The sequence below is a fragment of the Rhinopithecus roxellana genome, chromosome 1 (assembly GCF_007565055.1).
Source record: "Rhinopithecus roxellana isolate Shanxi Qingling chromosome 1, ASM756505v1, whole genome shotgun sequence".
NCBI classification, from domain to species: domain Eukaryota; kingdom Metazoa; phylum Chordata; class Mammalia; order Primates; family Cercopithecidae; genus Rhinopithecus; species Rhinopithecus roxellana.
This window is the reverse complement of record NC_044549.1, coordinates 186,380,527-186,398,993: the sequence shown is the minus strand read 5'-3', so window position 1 is coordinate 186,398,993 and position 18,467 is coordinate 186,380,527. Positions and strand designations below refer to the sequence as shown.

Sequence of the window (18,467 nt, the reverse complement as noted above, 5' to 3'; positions counted from 1 at the left end):
GAGAATATTTCAGCAAACACTTACCAGCGAAGATTTTCTAGAACTTTCCTTTTGATAGTTTGCTTTATGGAAAAAAGTTTATATTTGCCCTCGAATATAAAATTATGATACCTTTTCAAACTATATCCATCTATCCCTCTTTTAGTCTAATATTTCCCCCTTTAGGAATCACTGCTGGCCAGGCACAGTGGTTCACATCTGTAATCCTGGCATTTTGGGAGGCTGAGGCAGGTGGATTGCTTGAGCCCAGGAGTTCAAGACCAGCCTGGGCAACATGGTGAAACCCTGTCTCTACAAAAAATACAAAAATTAGCTGGGTGTGGTGATGCATGCCTGTAGTCCAAGCTAGCTGGGAGACTGAGTTGGGAGGATCACCTGAACGTGGGAGGTTGAGGGTACAGTGAGCCAAGATTGTGCCACTGTACTCAGTCTGGGTGACAGAGCCAGATCAAAAAAAAAAAAAAAAAAAAAAAAAAAAAAAAAAAAAAATCACTGCTCTGACAGTCTTATTAAAAAATATTTACAAGTCATGTCTCATGCCCCAGCTTTATTTATTCACAGCTACTTGCTTTGGACTTGTAGATGTCTGATACCATTGTCAGGCTCTGAGGCTGCTGCCATACCCAATGGTTGTCCTCTGGGTTGTGTCCTAGGAACTGCTACTGGTTTTCAGTTCTCCTGACTGTCTCCACAGGTGAGGATTTCTAGGGCTAGCTGTCTTAGAGACAAGCAGGGACACATATGTCTCTCACTTCTACATCTAGAGAATGCATGACAAATGGTTCTTCAACTATCGAACATTCCTGACTGATAGTGTTTTGAGGGGTTTGATTAGAAATATTTTCGATACTTCAAAAATATGTGAATTGGCCATGCACATTGGCTCACGCCTATAATGCCAGCACTTTGGGAGGCCAAGGTGGGGGGATTGCTTGAGTCCAGGAGTTTGAGATCAGATTGGGCAAAACAGCAAGACTCTGTCTCTACAAAAAACAAATAGCCAGGCATGATGGCTCACCTGTAGTCCTAGCTACTCGGGAGGCTAAGGAAGGAGGATCACTTGAGCCCATGGGTTCTAGGTTATGGTGAACTGTGATCACACCACTGCACTCCAGCCTGGGCAAGACAGTGAGACCCTATGTCAAATAAATAAATAAGTAAATAAATGTACACACACACACACATACATACACAAATTCATTTTGATATTAATGATAGTTTGATGTTTATAGGGAGCTTTACCTGGCAGTAAATTATGTTTTTGATTAATATGTTTTTTGATTAATAAAAAATGTAGGAAATAAAGTAAAGTAATAATGTATCACTTAATGAATCCAGTTTGCTTAGTGAAAAAGAACATTTCAAAACATGGTGGTGGTGATGATGGCAAGAGTAGTAAGTGGTAAGAAATGTGAGGTTCCTGGGACCCCGGATAACCCTGGATTCCTTCTGGTCTTTTGTGAATCTATGCCATTAATTTATGTCAGGCTACATTTTGAGAATAGGCTCATGCTGGTGTTTTCCCCTGTATTAATTTTTTTTCAAATCCTACTCATTCTTAGAATTTCAAATAGGATTGTGTGGGGCAAAACGTGAAAGTGCCTGCTGTGTACTACTGTCAAGTTTGTAGATACCTCTCACTCTTTCTCTGCATATCTATTCCTGCTTATTGGTAAGAAGTCTCTTCCAAGTACCCTGCACTGCCACCTTGTCTGCCCTTGCTTTTTCCCCAGGACTCCCACAATTCAACAGGGCTGTCTCGTATCCTTCTCTAGGGTAACGGCCAGCATCAGTGCTGATTGGTTGGTATCTTTGCCAGACTCATTAAATATTTTGAATACCATTTCTGAGTTTCTCATATCAACGGTTAAAAAAATACAAATGTAATCATAAGATTCCATAACATGTGTTATGGCCAGCTGTGGTAGCTCATGCCTGTAATCCCAGCACTTTGGGAGGCTAATGGGGGCAGATCACTTGAGGTCAGGAGTTTGAGACCACCAGCCTGGCCAACATGATGAAACCCGTCTCTACTAAAAATACAAAAATTAGCCGGGCGTGGTGGTGGGTGCCTGTAATCCCAACTACTTGGGAGGCTGAGGCAGGAGAATCGCTTGAACTCAGGAGGTGGAGGTTGCAGTTAGCCCAGACTGTACCACTGCACTCCAGCTGGACAACAAGAGAAAATTCTGTCTGAAAAAAAAAAAAAAAAAGATACATGTTATTTGTATGCTGTTTTTCACTTTAAAAACGTATCTCTTAGGTACCTTTTTTCGTTAGCACACCAAGATATACTTTTTTCTTTATAATGGTTGCATAGTATTTCATTGTAGGATACATGATACATAATCTATTTAATCGTTATTCAATTGGTGGATATTTAGGTTATTCTAATTTTAATAGTACATGTAATACTATAGCAATAAAATCCTGATTCCTGCATTTTTGAGGACTTTAAATTTTGATAATTATTTTTCAAGAAGGCTGTTTGAAACTGCCCATTTTCCCACTTTTCACCAATTTAAAACATCTACTTAATTTTGGCCAGTATAATAGTTTAAAACATGTAATTTTGATGTTCATTTTGGTAAGGTTGTTTACATGTTTAACTGGCAATTATTTTTATTCTATGAATCATCTCATCTTTTGTCCACTCTTCTTTTGGGTTGTTCTATTTCTTGTTGATTTGTAAGCACTCTTTTTTTTTTTTTTTTTTTTTTTGAGACTGGGGTCTTGCTCTGTCGCCCAGGCTAGAGTGCAGTGGCCGGATCTCAGCTCACTGCAAGCTCCGCCTCCCGGGTTCAGGCCATTCTCCTGCCTCAGCCTCCTGAGTAGCTGGGACTACAGGCGCTCGCCACCTAGCCCGGCTAGTTTTTTTGTATTTTTTAGTAGAGACGGGGTTTCACCGTGTTAGCCAGGATGGTCTCGATCTCCTGACCTCGTGATCCGCCCATCTCGGCCTCCCAAAGTGCTGGGATTACAGGCTTGAGCCACCGCGCCCGACCATTGTAAGCATTCTTTATAAATTAATGTCGCTAATACTGTATCATTACATTGCATTTTTTTAGTTCTTTGTTTTTTAACCTCATTTAGGATGTTTTCATCATATATATTTTAAAGTTTTTATGTAATCCAACCGTTTTTTTGTCTTTTGGGTTTCATGCCATGCTTCCCTACCCTTCTGTCACCCTGCTCCCCTTCAATAAATAAAGGTAGAGCTCTCTCATCCAAGGGAATTATCAGGACCCTGAATCTCAGATGTATCTTCTAAACTAAGTAGCAAGGTTAATGCACTCTCCTTGGTGATACTGGGGCAGAGATTCTTAATTTAGGGGGCTGTGAAGAGATTTTGGGAGTCTGGGAACTTACATCTTTATTTTTACTAGCTGTTAACCAAAATGTATCATTTCTTTCAATTATGAATGCAGGCCAGAAACCGCAGTAGTATCAGTGAAACCTGTGACTGTCATTAAATATTAGTTTTTTCCTATCATGTTAAAGTTATTACAGATATCTTGAAACATTGTTTACACTCTTACTACTTTTAGATCAGATGCTAGGTCTTGCCATTTAATGTATTAATAAAAAATGCTATTATTTTGCACATTTTCTTGTGTTTTCATAGCTATATTTTCAATATTTTGATGTCCTCTGTAATTCTATGTTTTGCTTTGTACATTTAAAACTATTCTTAGATCGGGCACGGTGGCTCACGCCTGTAATCCCAGCACTTTGGGAGGCCAAGGCGGGAGGATCACAAGGTCAAGAGATCGAGACCATCCTAACCAACATGGTGAAACCCCGTGTCTACTAAAAATATAAAAATTAGCTGGGCGTGGTTGTGTGCGCCTGTAGTCCCAGTTACTTGGGAGGCTGAGGCAGGAGAATCACTTGAACCTGGGAGGCGGAGTGAGCCAAGATCGCACCACTGCACTCCAGCCTGGCGACAGAGCAAGACCCCGTCTCAAAAAAAAAAATAAATAAATAAATAAAAAGTAAAAATAAAAACCATTCTGAGGAAAGGGTATGGGCTTCATCAAACTGCCACAGGGGGAATCCCTCCTCCAAAAGGCAAGAACCCAGGCAGGAGGCGGCTGGGGCATCTTCTTCCAGATCCCACCCCCCATCACTGCCAGCCAATGAGTGGCCATATCACAGCCACGCCTTAGGCCAAGCTTATCCAGCTCTGCATTTTCATTTTTGCAGAAGGGACGTTTTCTTGAGAAAGGAGGTCTTTTCGGTAGGTGCTCAGACTTCCTTCAAAGTGATCTTTTCGGGGATTGGGCTAGAATGTACGATCTGCCTAAGAAAGAGTTTCTTCTCAGATCCTGCCACTTCTAGACATGTCAGAGTGCAGGCCTTTCTTTTGTTACTAGATTCTTAGATTTTTCAGGAGAAACCAGCTAACCAGATTTCATGTAAAACCCCCCTCTGACTGTATGCCTGCCTATGTATACATCAACCCAGAAAGGCCAAGCAATACACCTTTGACCTTAAATCACCTCAGGGCTCTTTAGTGGCAGGCATCCCAGCACGGGGAGACCTGTCCATACACCTCAGATACATTTCCCTTCAGGAGAATGGGATCCAGAGCAGGCTTCTGAGGTGTGATGCCAGCATTTGGCAGCAGAGGGCACTCCTATTACAGGTTGCCTAGGCTGTGTCCTATTTCCTGAGGTGTAGGAGGGAGACCGTCTGTGAAAGGGGCTGAGCCAGGTCAGAGGGCAGGTGCCTAGTACTGGGCTGAGGAGGGAGTGAGGGGCCATTGGGGTATTGAAAATCCATCCTCCTGTCCTCCCACCCAGCAGTTGTGGGCCAGCTGCTCAGGGTGACAGGAATGTCTCCTGGACTAGCCAGCTAGGGCCGAGTCTGTGCACCTGTCCTCAGAGCTGATGCCAGATCTTTCTTGTGTGTGCTGCAGTAGAGGTGGGCAGCAGAAATGACAGCTTTCCAGTGCCAAGTGATCTAGTCCTCTACAGGCTGTTGGTATCCTTGGGACTAAGAAAAGAACTTGGCACATAATAGGCACTCAGTAACTCTTCCCTTTGTTGAGGGTTGAACTAAGGCCTAGTAAGGGAAGAGTGTGAGGGTTCCATGCATGAGGTCTTGGTCAGCTCAAGATGGAGGATTTGGTTTTTGGCTAAGGTAGATTTGGGTGCATGTCAAGTCTACTTTCTTACACCAGCCCTGCAAAGGAGGGCACCCTATTTACACATGGGGAAATTGAGGCTGGTGGAAATAACACACACAAAGGTATCCTCAGAACTACTTTCTGTAAATGTCAGGGATATAGTGGGAAGAGAGCTGATAAGCAAATGTCCTAGGCGATTTCACAGTGTCAAGTCAGGAGGGCATACCACTGACTTGTGGGCTCAGGGCAGAGCCTACATATAATTTAGCTAATTTGGTTCTAACAACTCTTCTAGGTAGAGTTTACTTTTCCCATTTTACAGATGAGAAAAACAAAGATCAGAGAGGCTACGTGACGTTCCCAGGGTTATGTAGCTTGGGAATGTGGAATGTAGATGCGTCTTTGACTCCCAAAGCCTGGACTCTTCTTTTTGCTCTTCTGGGTGGCAGAAAACCCTGGGGTGAAAAAAGTGCCCTGACTAGGAGAAGACAGCAGGAACAAGATTCCCCATCCGAGTAGGTGGTGCACAGATATCCCAACTTGGTCCTGCTCCCTGCTCCATCTACTACTTCTTTTAATGTTTAAAAAATTGTGGTAAACTATACATAACATAAAATTTGCCATTGTAACCATTTTCAAGTGTACAATTCAGTGGTATTAAGTACATTCACATTATTGTGCAACCATCACTACCATTTATCTCTGGAACTTTTTCATCATTCCCAAACTGAGATTCTGTACTCATGAATCAATAACTACTCATTCCCCCTCCTCCAGCTACTGGTAACCACTATTCTACTTTCTGTCTCTGTGAATGGACTATTCTAGGTACAAGTGGAATCACACAACATTTCTAGGTATAAGTGGAATAATACAATATTTGTCCTTTTGTGTCTAGTTTATTTCATTTACATAATGTTTTTGCCTTGATCTGAATGGTTGTGTCCCTGCAAAATGGGATTGAAATCTTGACCCCCAAGGTGATGGTATTGGGAGGTGGGGCTTTAGGGAGGTACGGTTAGGTCATGAAGGTAGAGTCCTCATAATTGGGATTAGTGCACTTATGAAAGAAACCCCAGAGAGCAAGGTAGCCCCTTCTACTAAGTGAGGGTGCAGTGAGAAGATGACAGCTAGGAAACAGGCCCTCACCAGGCACCGAATCTGCCAGTGTCTCTATTTTGGACTTCCCAGCCTCCAGAACTGTGAGAAAAAACTCTACTGTTTATATGCTACCCACTCAATGGTATTTTGTTATAGCAGCCTGAATAGATTAAGACAGTTTTCAAGGTTCATTCATATGTCAGAATTTCCTTCCCTTTTAAAGTTAATATTACATTGTATGGATATACCACATTTTGTTTACCCATTAATCTGTTGATAGACATTTGAATTGTTTCCACTTTTTGGCTATTGTGAATAATGCAATTATGAACATGAGTATATGAATATCTGTTTAAATCCCTGCTTTCAGTTCTTTGGGGTATATACCCAGAAATGGAATTGCTGGATCTTTTGGCAATTCGTGTTTAATTTTTTGAGGAACTACCATTCTGTATCCACAGTAATGGTACCAGTTTACATTCCCACCAGCAATGCACAGGAGTTCCAGCTTCCCTGCATGTCCTTGACAATGCTTGCTCCCATACACATTTGCTTTGGCTGCCTTAAAATGTAGAGCTTGGCAGATTGAGACTGTGGTGGGAAGAGAGCCTTTGCAATGGAAAAAAGAGAAAGAGGGAGGGAGGGCGAAGAGTTGGAGGATGGAGAGAGAGAGAGAGAGAGTGTGTGAAAAGGAGCTTTTCCCCCACTCTTCCCTGACCCTCATGGGGGCTGCACCGACTCCTAGAACCTTCAAGCAGTAAGACAGAGGTCCCCTCCACCAGGCACAGAGCTCTCCTTACACCTGGCCTCCTATTCCCAGCAACTTTAAGGAAGTATTTTTTTAACTGGTCATGGTTTTATCAAAAGCCTATTACGTTTTTGCCACAAAAGGATTTTCTTTAAAATAAAAATAAGGGTAAGTATTTGGTGTCCCTTGGGAGTGCTTTAGAGAAGAGGAATGAATACTGACATGTCCTATCTTCCCAGATGCAGAATTGTAAAAACAAACAAACATAATTGCTTTTCACATGTAAAAGAAAACTGAGTTAGAACATACTAGAGTTTTCTTTGCCACGAAAGAATTTACTTTCAGTGACTAAGCCAGAATTACTAGAGTTGCCAGGCCTAGGGACAGGACACATTCTAAGTGCTTAGCCAGGCTGGCCACGACTGACCATTTCTGCAAGGAGTCCACAAGAAGGCTCAGGGCAGCCCTTTCCTGCTCTTATCAATTTGAGTTAAGCAACAAACCTTTTGGCCAAATATCAGCTCCATGGCACAACCCACAGTTATGGTGCCCACAAAACAGAATCTCAGCACAGCAACTATTGGCTATGGGAAGCGATCAGAGACTAACATCAGGAGAAAAAATACGTTTTTCAGTCCTGGGTTTCCAAGTTGGCATCCCCAGGGCAAACCAGCAGGTTGGGAGGGTAGGGGCTGGTGGGTGGCGGCTGCGGAGGGAAGGTGGCTGCCGTCTGTCTGATCAGACCTGGGGCACAACCAAAGAACTCTCCTAGCTTGGGATCAGGTCAGGAAGAAACCAGGACGGTCCCTTCAGGAGAGTGGGCAGGACTATCTGCCCAGGGGGCTGCGGCCGCCCCTGCACAGCAGGCCATCGATTATACCGGAGGCAGGGTGTGGGGAAACCGGGGCAAGTCCAGCCTCTCAGCAAGGCCAGGAAGCCATTCACTTGGATCCTGGATTTTACTAACGGATTAAACGTGGCATTCTCTCCTTCCCCCATCCGTTACAGACCTAAAAATAGCTCGTCCCAGAGGGGCCGGGAGAGGCTCCACCTCTTCTTGGGGTGGGGCGGGGCGGCTGTAGTAGGAGCGGGAGGCACCAGAGACCCCAAGTCACGAGCTGACGGGCTCACCGAGGAGCTCTCTGCCCGCGGCCCCGCAGGTTGGCGGCACCGGAGTGGGCCGGGCAGGCTCTGCCTCCGCCACAGCGAGCGCCCGGGCTGCGGGGAGCTGGGGAAGCATCCCGGGAACGGCGGGCGGTGAGCATTCCGGGAACCGTCTCTGGGCTGTCTAGGGCGGTGGAGCAAGTCTGGAGGCAGGACGTGGGGCGAGTAGGGGAGCCGCCACCTCGAGACGTCTTCCCGCCGCCCCCGGTTCCGGGCGACCCCACGGTGAGCGGGCCGCGCGGGAAAACTATGCCAGGAATTAGTCCCGGGAGCGGGGCGGGTGGGTAGCTTGGCTGCACTCCGAAGGATCAGGGATTCGGGAGGTTAAACATTAGCCGGGGCGAACTCCCTGCCGGGGTGCAGCGGGGCGCGGGAAGAGCCGGCTGCGTGCGTCCCCACTGCCCAGGGCGCGCCCTTCCGGCCCGGCGCCGCCCTGCACGCCGGCCCCCTCCGCCTGCGCCGAACCGCGGCTCCCCAGGAGGGAAGGACCCGCGCGCTGGGGCAGTGAAGGCGTTAGCTGGAATGACGGGATGCCCCAGGACTCGGCTACACTGGGAAGACGGCCTTGGGTTTTTACTTTTTGTAAAAAGAAACGTGATTTGGGAGGGTTTGATGATCTGAGTGCCTTAGGTAAAGGAGGATATTTTAGTAATTAGGTGATTTAAAAACAATAGCATTGGCATCTTTCGTTCCCCTTCTTCCTCTCCTGGGCTGGACCTCAGCAGGAGGCAGACGTGGTATTTTCATCTTGAGGTGGCTGCGAATAAAGTCCACCGAAGACCTGTTCAGTGCAGGACAGGGGTCCAGGAGACGGCAGAGGAGGAGGTCCGAGGGGGCTTGGGCAGGGCCTAGTTCACGGAGCCCTTCCTAGGCTAGCCCTTCCCAGGGCCTAGGCTGCCCCTGCCTGGCCTCCTGGAATTCGATTTCTAACAGGACTTTGGAGAGAGTCCTGGGAAGTATGGGGTGTCCTGACTTGGCTTCCAACACCCTCATCTGCAGATAGGGTGTGTGACCTCTCCTCAGTTGCAGCCCCTAACACCTCTCCACACCCCTCCCGGATGTGAGGACTGGCCAGTGAGAACAACCCTGCTTAGGGAAGGCTGATCCTCTAGTCAAGTGGCTGATAAGGGGCCTTTTGTCTGTCTCGGTCAGCACCAAGGGTCTGGAGACACCTACCTCATCTGGAAATATTTTTTGATACTATCTAAATGCCTCATGAAGTTGTATGCTTCAGGTTGGAAACAGAAACCTGAATTCATGTGGGCACCGTAACTGTGGGTTGTGCCATGGAGCTGATACTTGGTTAAAAGGTTTGTTGCTCAACTCAAATTGACAGGAGCAGGGAAGGGCTGCACTGAGCCTTCTTATGGACTCCTTGCAGAGATGGTCAGTCCTGGCCAGCCTGGCTAAGCACTCACAATGTCTCCTGTCCCTAGGCGTGACAACTCTAGTAGTTCTGGCTTAGTCACTGAAAGTGAGCTCCGTGGCAAAGAAAACGCTAGTATGTTCTAAGCTAGTTTTCTTTTACATGTGAAAAGCAATTAGTTTGTTTTACAATTCTGCATCTGGGAAGATAGGACATGTCAGTATTCATTCCTCTTCTCTAAAGCACTCCCAAGAGACATCAGTCAAATACCTACCCCTATTTTTATTTTTATTTTTATTTTTTGAGACGGAGTCTTGCTCTGTCACCCAGGCTGGAGTGCAGTGGCCGGATCTCAGCGCACTGCAAGCTCCGCCTCCCGGGTTCACGCCATTCTCCTGCCTCAGCCTCCCGGGTAGCTGGGACTACAGGCGCCGCCACCTCGCCCGGCTAGTTTTTTGTAGTTTTTAGTAGAGACGGGGTTTCACCGTGTTAGCCAGGATGGTCTCGATCTCCTGACCTCGTGATCCACCCGTCTCGGCCTCCCAAAGTGCTGGGATTACAGGCTTGAGCCACCGCGCCCGGCCCCCCTATTTTTATTTTAAAGAAAATCTTTTTGTGGCAAAAACTTAATGGGGTTTTGATAAAACTATGGCCACTTAAAAATATCTCCTTAAAGTTGCTGGGAATAGGAGGCCAGGTGTAAGGAGAGCTCTCTCTGTACCCGGTGGAGGAAACCTCTGTCTTGCTGCTTGAAGGTTCTAGGAGTCTGTGCAGCCCCCGAGAGGATCAGGGAAGAGTGGAAAAGGAGAACACAACAGAATCTGAGAATAAGTCTAAGCTCTGCAGTGGTAGTACTTCAGGAGAGCTCCCAGGTCCCTGTTATCTCCGTTGAGGTCTCTGAAGCTCCCTTGCATACTGTGTGTGCATAGCCTGTTTGCAAACCATGTGAAGGTTTCCTTGGCAGCCACAACAATTAGCATTAATGACACGCCTGAGCTCCCCCAGTGGGCACCGCTGAAGTTAGCTTGGGAGCCAGGGCAGGTTTGTAAATGATTGCCTGGCAGCCACCTTGGAAACTTGGCTCCCTCAAGTTCTCCTCTTGACTGCATTCTTGAGGAAGCAGAAGAGACAATAAGATGGCGATGTTGTTGTTGTCTAGCTGTCAGTTTATGTTAAAAAAAAAAAGTGTTTGGCCAATTTTGAGGAAGTCATTTTTGACAGATTATCAGTGGACCGGTTTTAGAAGAACCATAAAGTCTCCAGGGATTGTTTCACAGTGGGATAGCTGCCTTGTGAGGCGGTGAACAACCTGTCATTGGGAGTGTGCACAGCAAGGGTGGTAGATGGGTTTTCTATGTTCTAGATGGGTGTGGAATTGTCCCAGGCAGAAACCAACTCTTAACAATGAAACAAGTTTGAATGTAGCACAAATATTCTTTTGGGTCCTTTATTCATAATATTGATGTAGGACTGGGAAGTTTCCCAAAACCCTGTCATATATCTAAAGGTGATTAAACAGCTTCAGTTTTCCTAATGACAGTGAGTCGTTTCCTCTCTTTTTTTTTTTTTTTTTTTTTTTGAGACGAAGTCTCACTGTGTTGCCCAGGCTGGAGTGCAATGGCGCAATCTCGGCTCACTGCAACCTCTGCCTCCCAGGTTGAAGTGATTCTCCTGCCTCAGCCTCCCGAGTACCTGGGACTACAGGTGTGCACCACGACACCTAGCTAATTTTTGTATTTTTGGTAGAGACAGAGTTTCACCATATTGGCCAGGCTGATTTTGAACTCCTAACCTCAGGCAATCTGTCCACCTTGGCCTCCCGAAGTGCTGGGATTACAGGCATGAGCCACTGCTCCCAGTTGACAGTGAGTCATTTCTACCTTGTATTTCTATTCCCAGATGTGGGAAAAGCAGTCTGCTCAAAATTCAGTCTGGATAAAGCACGATGTCCTTGCCCCTAGGGTGTATGGTTTCCAGGTAACATGCAACACTCTCATTCGGCTTTTTGTCTGCCTATCCTAGTCAGGACGCAAGCTGTGGAGCTGAGTCGGGTTCAGACAGGCCCTGCTGAAATACAGGGAGAATTTAGAATCTCCAGCACTAACCCTGTCGTGATTTGCTGTGAACTCTGTCAGCGCTTGTACTTTGGTCAAGAAAACTCAGGTATTGTAATTTCCATATGAGAAATAATTTGTATGTCATCAGCATCATTATTATCATTATTAAGAGTTTGGCATAATTGAAAAGCTCTGGAGTCAGATAGAACTTGGCTTGAATCTTGGCTTCGTTATTAGTAGCTGAGTGAGCAGGGCCCTTAGCTTCTCTGAGCCTCTGTTTCTACATCTGTGAGATGAGACAAACCATAGCCATCTAAAAGGCTATATGAGTTTAGAATTAGTACTTTTAAAGGCTGGCACAGTGCCTGGCATATAGATGTTTGATAAATGTTAACTGTTATACTATCATCATATCATAATCATCTTCAGGTTCCACAGTTCTGCTCCATCTTTATTTATTTATGTATTTATTTATATATTTTTTGAGACAGTGTTTCACTCTTGTTGCCCAGGCTGGAGTGCAATGACACAGTCTTGGCTCACAGCTCACTGCAACCTCCACCTCCCGGGTTCGAGCAATTCTCCTGCCTCAGCCTTCCAAGTAACTGGGATTACAGGCGCCCACTATCACGCCCAGAAAATTTTTGTATTTTTAGTAGAGACGGGGGTTTCACCATGTTGGCCAGGCTGGTCTTGAACTCCTGACCTCTGGTGATCCATCTGCTTCAGCCTCCCAAAGTGCTGGGATTACAGGTGTGAGCCACAGCGCCTGGCCCTGCTCTGTCTTACAATGCCAGAGCTCTAGGACATCTAAGAATTGGACCCTTAGGGTTCTAGAAAAAGACATGAGTAATACTTTTGAGGTGCATTAAAACCTCATGAACTCAGAACCCTAATTCTGTGTAGCTGGGAGTGGGGCTGCCACCTTCTGTGTTTATGGAGTATGCTCAGAGTGTAAGTATGAAGGTTTCAGGGCTGCTCAGGAAGCAAGCTCCAACACTGAGGCCATATCTTGACAGTCAGCGTGGGCGCTGCGACTTCTCACTGATATGCCTGATTCCACCTGCCAGGGCTCCTGCACTCTCAGCTCTTATTAGTAGCCCATGGGATTAAACTATGGATGCAGATGGTCAACAAATCAGCATTTACTAAGTCTGAATGGCATTTCCCTCCAATGAGTCTGAATGAGGGATTCCTAACTCAGCTTTTACTCTTTATCCTAACTCTTGGCAGTCCATAGCCCTATTTATTCAAGACCCAAAGAATATAGAATTTTAAGTCAGATATTCTGAGATTTCAACAATTTTGCTCAGTTCAGTAGCAATCTGGGTGCCAGGCTGGGGACGGGGATACAGCAGATATGAATAAGCCATGGTCTCAGCCCCTGTAAAGTTCATAGCCAGGGGAGTAGGGGAGGAAGGAGACAGAAGTGTCCTGGTATGGGCCCCTCCTGGGTGTTCCCAGAGAACCCTTTCCCAGCTCCTGTCTTGGTACTTGCCACTCTGTGGGTTAATTTCTGTGTATTTTTCTGTCTCTCTGGAGAAAAAAACTTTGGAGCCAGACACTATCACTTACTAGTTGTGTGATTGTGGGAAAGTCATTTCCCCTGTTTGTTTCCTTTCTCTGTTTCCTCTCTTTGTTCACTCTCTGTTTCTTCATCTGCATAATAGGTTGTTGTGAGAATTAAGTGGGATAATACATGTAAAGCCTTAGCACTGAGTATGGAAAATAATAGAATTCCAGAAATGTGAACTATTTTTATTAACAACAGTAGGGATAGTTGCCCAGGTCATCATTGATCCCGAGTGCCAGTCATGATGCCTGGCACTTAGTAGGGCCTCAGGAATCATTTGTTGACGGGATGGAGATATGAATGTTGCAGAGACACCCTAACAGACCAAAGTGTATGCTCTGTACTCTGGAAGCCCAGGGGAGGGGCAGGGAACTTTGACTGTGAGCCTAGCAGGGATTTATGGTGGTAATCATTTATTTATTTATTTATTTATTTTTATTTATTTATTTTTATATTGTGGGCAGTTTTTTTTTTATTATTATACTTTAAGTTCTAGGGTACATGTGCACAACATGCAGGTTTGTTACATATGTATACATGTGCCATGTTGGTTTGCTGCACCCATTAACTCGTCATTTACATTAGGTGTTTCTCCTAATGCTATCCCTCCCTTCTCCCCCAACCCCACAACAGGTCCCGGTGTGTGATGTTCCCCACCCTGTGTCCAAATGTTCTCATTTTCTATTCCCACCTATGAGTGAGAACAGGCGATGTTTGGTTTTCTGTCCTTGCGATAGTTTGCTCAGAATGATGGTTTCCAGCAAGGACTTCATGACTAAAACACCAAAAGCAATGGCAACAAAAGCCAAAATAGACAAATGGGATCTGTTTATTTTAGTTTTAATTTTACTTTAAGTTCTGGGATACATGTGCAGAATGTGCAGGTTTGTTACATAGGTATATATGTACCATGGTGTTTTGCTGCACCTATCAACCCGTCATCTAGGTTTTAAGCCCCGCATACATTAGGTATTTGTCCTAAAGCTCTCCCTCCCCTTATCCCCCACCCCGCAAAAGGCCCAGGTGTGTGATGTTTCCTCCTTGTGTCTGTGTGTTCTCATTGTTCAACTCCTACTTATGATTGAGAACATGTGGTATTTGGTTTTCTGTTCCTGTGTTAATTTGCTGAGAATGATGGTTTCTAGGGGCATCCATGTCTCTGCAAAGTACCTGAACTCATTCTTTTTCGTGGCTGTGTAGTATTCCATGGTGTATATGTGCCACATTTTCTTTATCCAATCTGCCATTAATGGGCATTTGGGTTGGTTCCGAGTCTTGGCTATTGTGAATAGTGCTGCAATAAATATGTGTGTGCATGTGTCTTTATAGTAGAGTGATTTATAATCCTTTGGGTGTATATCCAGTAATGGTATTGCTGGGTCAATTTGTATTTCTGGTTCTAGGTCCTTGAGGAAATCACCACACTGTCTTCCATAATGGCTGAACTAATTTACACTCCCATTTGGAGGTAATCATTTGTAAGCAGGGCCTTGAAACATGCATCGACCTTTACTTGGAACAGAAGGAGGTGGCGAAGGACCATCTATACCAAGAGGCAGCATAGAATAGGGGTTAGGAGCCCAGACTGGAGTCAAGCTGCCTGGGTGTGAATCTTACCTCTGGATCTTGGGCAAGCTTCTTTATTTCTCTGTGGCTTAGATGATAATAGTACCTCCTCAAGGGCTGGTCCTGAGAGATATATGAGTGCTTCTTTGTAAAGCTTTTAAAAACAGTGCCTATACATAAAATAAACAGCCCAGAGGTATGAAAGTGTGGAAGACAAGTAATATGGTTAAATGGGAGATGCAGCTAGAAAGGTAGGTTTGGAAACAGTTCATCAAAGTCTTTGAATATCACTCAGTGTATTTAGAATTAGCCAACAAGGAACACAAAATCCATTCCTCTGTGGCTGGAGCTCAATAGTGGTTTCCCACTTTAAGCAGGGCCTGCACTCTCAGGTTTGCCACAATCCCTAATGTTTCCTAATCCAGCACTCCACAGATTTAGTGATTCTAAATCAGTAAGTCTCGGGATCTGCATTTCTAACAAATTCCCAGGTGATGCTGATGCTGCTGATCCAGAGACCACACTTTGAGAACCACTGCCTTATTGTATCTTGGACACTAAGATGGCGAATGAGTTGCTGTTTATCAGCATGCATGCACTGTGGTTTCTTTCACATCTGCTACATTTTGTGCATTTAATGTTACTTTTCTGGCCCTGGTGGAACTTGGGTTTGCAATTCCTGGCATAGTCAGTATGGAATGGTTGGGTATAAGATCACAAGAGACCGAGGGGCTACAGAGAAAGAGATTTGGGGGTGACTGAGGCTCAGCCTAGAGCAAGCCTATAGTAGCCGAAGCTGTGAGCTCATTCCTCGGGATAGCGTGCAGGGAGACATGGGTTGCAGGTGGATAGCAGAATATCAAGGGGGCACTGGCACACCCTGTCATAAAAGAAAGAGGAAAGAATAGTTACTGTTTAAGGAACAGCATTCAAACAGGTAGGAGGAGAGATGAGAAAGAGAGAGTGGCTGATGGAGAGTTCTTGACTTTATTATTAGAGAGAGGACTGTTGGCAAACATCTGAGGCCAAAGCTTAAATAGTTAAACAGTACAGTTCTCAGGTGAGCTCACCTGAAAGCTGGGACATCAGGAAGCAGGTGTCTCGTTACCCTTGCCCACAGCATGCCTGGTAACCTGCTGTTGCTCTGAGGCACAGCTTGTTGTGAGCAGTCATCCCTGAGGCTCTGGTGGCACAGTTGCAGCTTTGGAGCTAAGCATGGTGAGTATCATGTCACCTAACTCCTTTTTTTTCCCCTCATAACATGGCAGAAACGTGCTAGTCTTCTCATGGCCATGGTGGGAGTGCTTACGTCTGGCTGGTTTTCTTTTTGGAGTACTTGTTGGGAAAGAGTATCTGAGAAAGGGAAGGATGGAGCTGAAACTGAAAAGGTGGGCCAGTGGCATCCTGTAGGCAGTCTCAAGACCAGGCTAAGAGGTTTGCATTTGGTACAGTGGGAATAGGGAGCCGTGCTGAGCTCCAGGGTGGGAAGCAGCTGTGTGGTTAGTATAGCTCCATAGCCCAGGACCTGAGCTTGGGTGGGACCCACATAAGTATACTATAAATGAGGAGTGAAGAAATGGATGAATTGGAGGTTTAAGGGATAAAGGATGATAATCTGATCAAAGCAAAATTTTAGGAGGAATAGCCCCAAGAATTAATGTTGAGTGGTTCAAAGTGCATAAGCTTTGGTGCCAGATGAACCTACAATTACACTTCAAATCTGGCCTCCTGTTTTCATCCATTTTGTACTGCTCCAACAGAGTAACACAGACTGGGTAATTTATAAAGAAAAGAAATAAATTTCTCACAGTTCTGGAAGCTTGAAGCGCAATGTCAAGTCCAATATCAAGTCCAATATCGAGCTTGAAGTCCAATATTGGGCAAGGGCCTTCATGCTGCATCATCTCTTGGTGGAGAGTGGAAGGTCAAGAAAGCACAAGAGCAAGAGGGAAGGGGACTGAATTCCTCCTTTCATCAGGAACCTACTTCTGTGGTAACTAACCCACTCCTACAATAATGACATTCATCCATTCATGAGGGCAGAGTCTTCGTGACTTAATCACCTCTTAAAGGTACCATCTCTCAACACTGGTGCATTGGGGATTGAGTTTTCAACATCTGACCTTTGAGGGATGCCAAATTTGTAAAATGAGAATAATAATACCTGTTTGTAGGTTTGTATTAGGAGTTTGTATCTAGCACAGAGGGTGGCACTCTCTGCAGAGTTGCCAGTGTTATCACTGAGCACCTTCCCCTTGCATCTTCTCCAAGTCTCATAGCACCCTGTGAGGTAGGCAGGGCTGGCCTGTCACTGCCTTTCACAGAAGAAGACAGTGGCCCCCAGCCTAGTCCTACCATTTTTTAAAGGCCTTCTTACTTCTGAAGCTGATTACTTCTTTGACTTTCTGTGGCACTTTTTAAAGTGCACTTTCTATTGCACTTTTTAAAGTCTGAATCATGGACCAGGTGCGGTGGCTCATGCCTGTAATCCCAGCTCTTTGGGAGGCCGAGGTGGGTGGATCATGAGGTCAGAAGTTTGAGACCAGCCTGACTAACATAGTGAAACCTTGTATCTACTAAAAATACAAAAAATTAGCCGGGTGTGGTGGAGTGTGCCAGTAATCCCAGTTACTCTGGAGGCTGAGGCAGGAGAATTGCGTGAACCCGGGAGGTGGAGGTTGCAGTGAGTCGAGATTGCGCCGTTGCATTTCAGCCCGGGCGACAGTTCAAAACAGTCTCTCAAAAAAAAAAAAAAAAAAAAAAGAAAGAAGACTGAATGATGTCATCTCGAAAGGACTTGATTAAATAGGGTAAAATGTTCCTCTTGTTGCCTTAGTCAGATTCTCACTTATGCAAGAGCTGAAGTTCTATGTTTTCTTTTAAAAAATAATAAAAGTGATAGAAGATGATAAGAACTTTGAATAGTACAGAGAGGCAGAAAGTGAAAAATAAAAGTCCTCTAATCTCCATTCTCACTTCCCAGAGGCAGCCATTGCTAATAGCTTCTTGTCTATCTTTCCAGAAACAGTCTATGCTTATGAAATAATGTACATAAATGAATCATATATATGAATTATAAATGAGCATATTTTATTCATTATAAAACTAATTATAACAAATATGAGTCTTTTCATATGTATGTGTGTGTGGGCATATATATGTGTGTATACATATGTGTATGTATATGTGTGTATATATGTGTGTATATATGTGTGTGTATATATGTGTGTGTATATATATGTGTGTGTATACATATGTGTGTGTGTATACAAATATGTGTGTGTGTGTGTGTGTGTGTGTGTGTATATAGACTCTCCATGTCTGTGGATTCTGCATCTGCAGATACAACAAACTGCGGATCAAAAATATTTGGAAAAAAAAAGGATAGTTTCTTCTGTACTGAACACGTACAGACTTTTTTTCTCGTCATTATTCCTAAATAATTAAGTATAACAGCTATTTTTATAGCATTTACATTGTATTAGGTGTTATAAATAATCTAGAGATGATTTAAAGTTTATGGGAAAATGTGCATAGGTTATATGCAAATACTATACCATTTTATATAAGCAATTTGAGTATCTGTAGATTTTGGTATCTGAGGAGTGTCCTGAAACCAATCCCTCGTGGACACTGAGAGACGACTGAATATGTATGTATATATATAATGATCATCATTGGTCTGTGAAGGCCTATTTACCTGTCTATCTGACCATCACCACCCACACACCATCCATCTATTCATTTATTTATCCCCATTC

The 18,467-nt window shown here is 44.7% G+C and overlaps 1 protein-coding gene across 3 annotated transcripts in view; it reads left to right on the top strand.

Annotated features, from left to right (window-relative positions):
* The first annotated feature begins 8,089 nt into the window (after positions 1-8,089).
* DZIP1L (DAZ interacting zinc finger protein 1 like) overlaps positions 8,090-18,467 on the top strand; it is a 56,248-nt gene continuing 45,870 nt past the window's right edge. The window contains exons 1-2 of one of the 3 annotated variants that reach the window (XM_030938876.1): positions 8,111-8,369; positions 11,533-11,673. The gene's annotated coding sequence lies outside the window, so the exon portion shown is untranslated. Of the gene's footprint in view, positions 8,370-11,532; positions 11,674-18,467 lie in introns of all 3 variants that reach the window. The other 2 variants (XM_030938883.1, XM_030938888.1) reach the window with 2 other exon arrangements.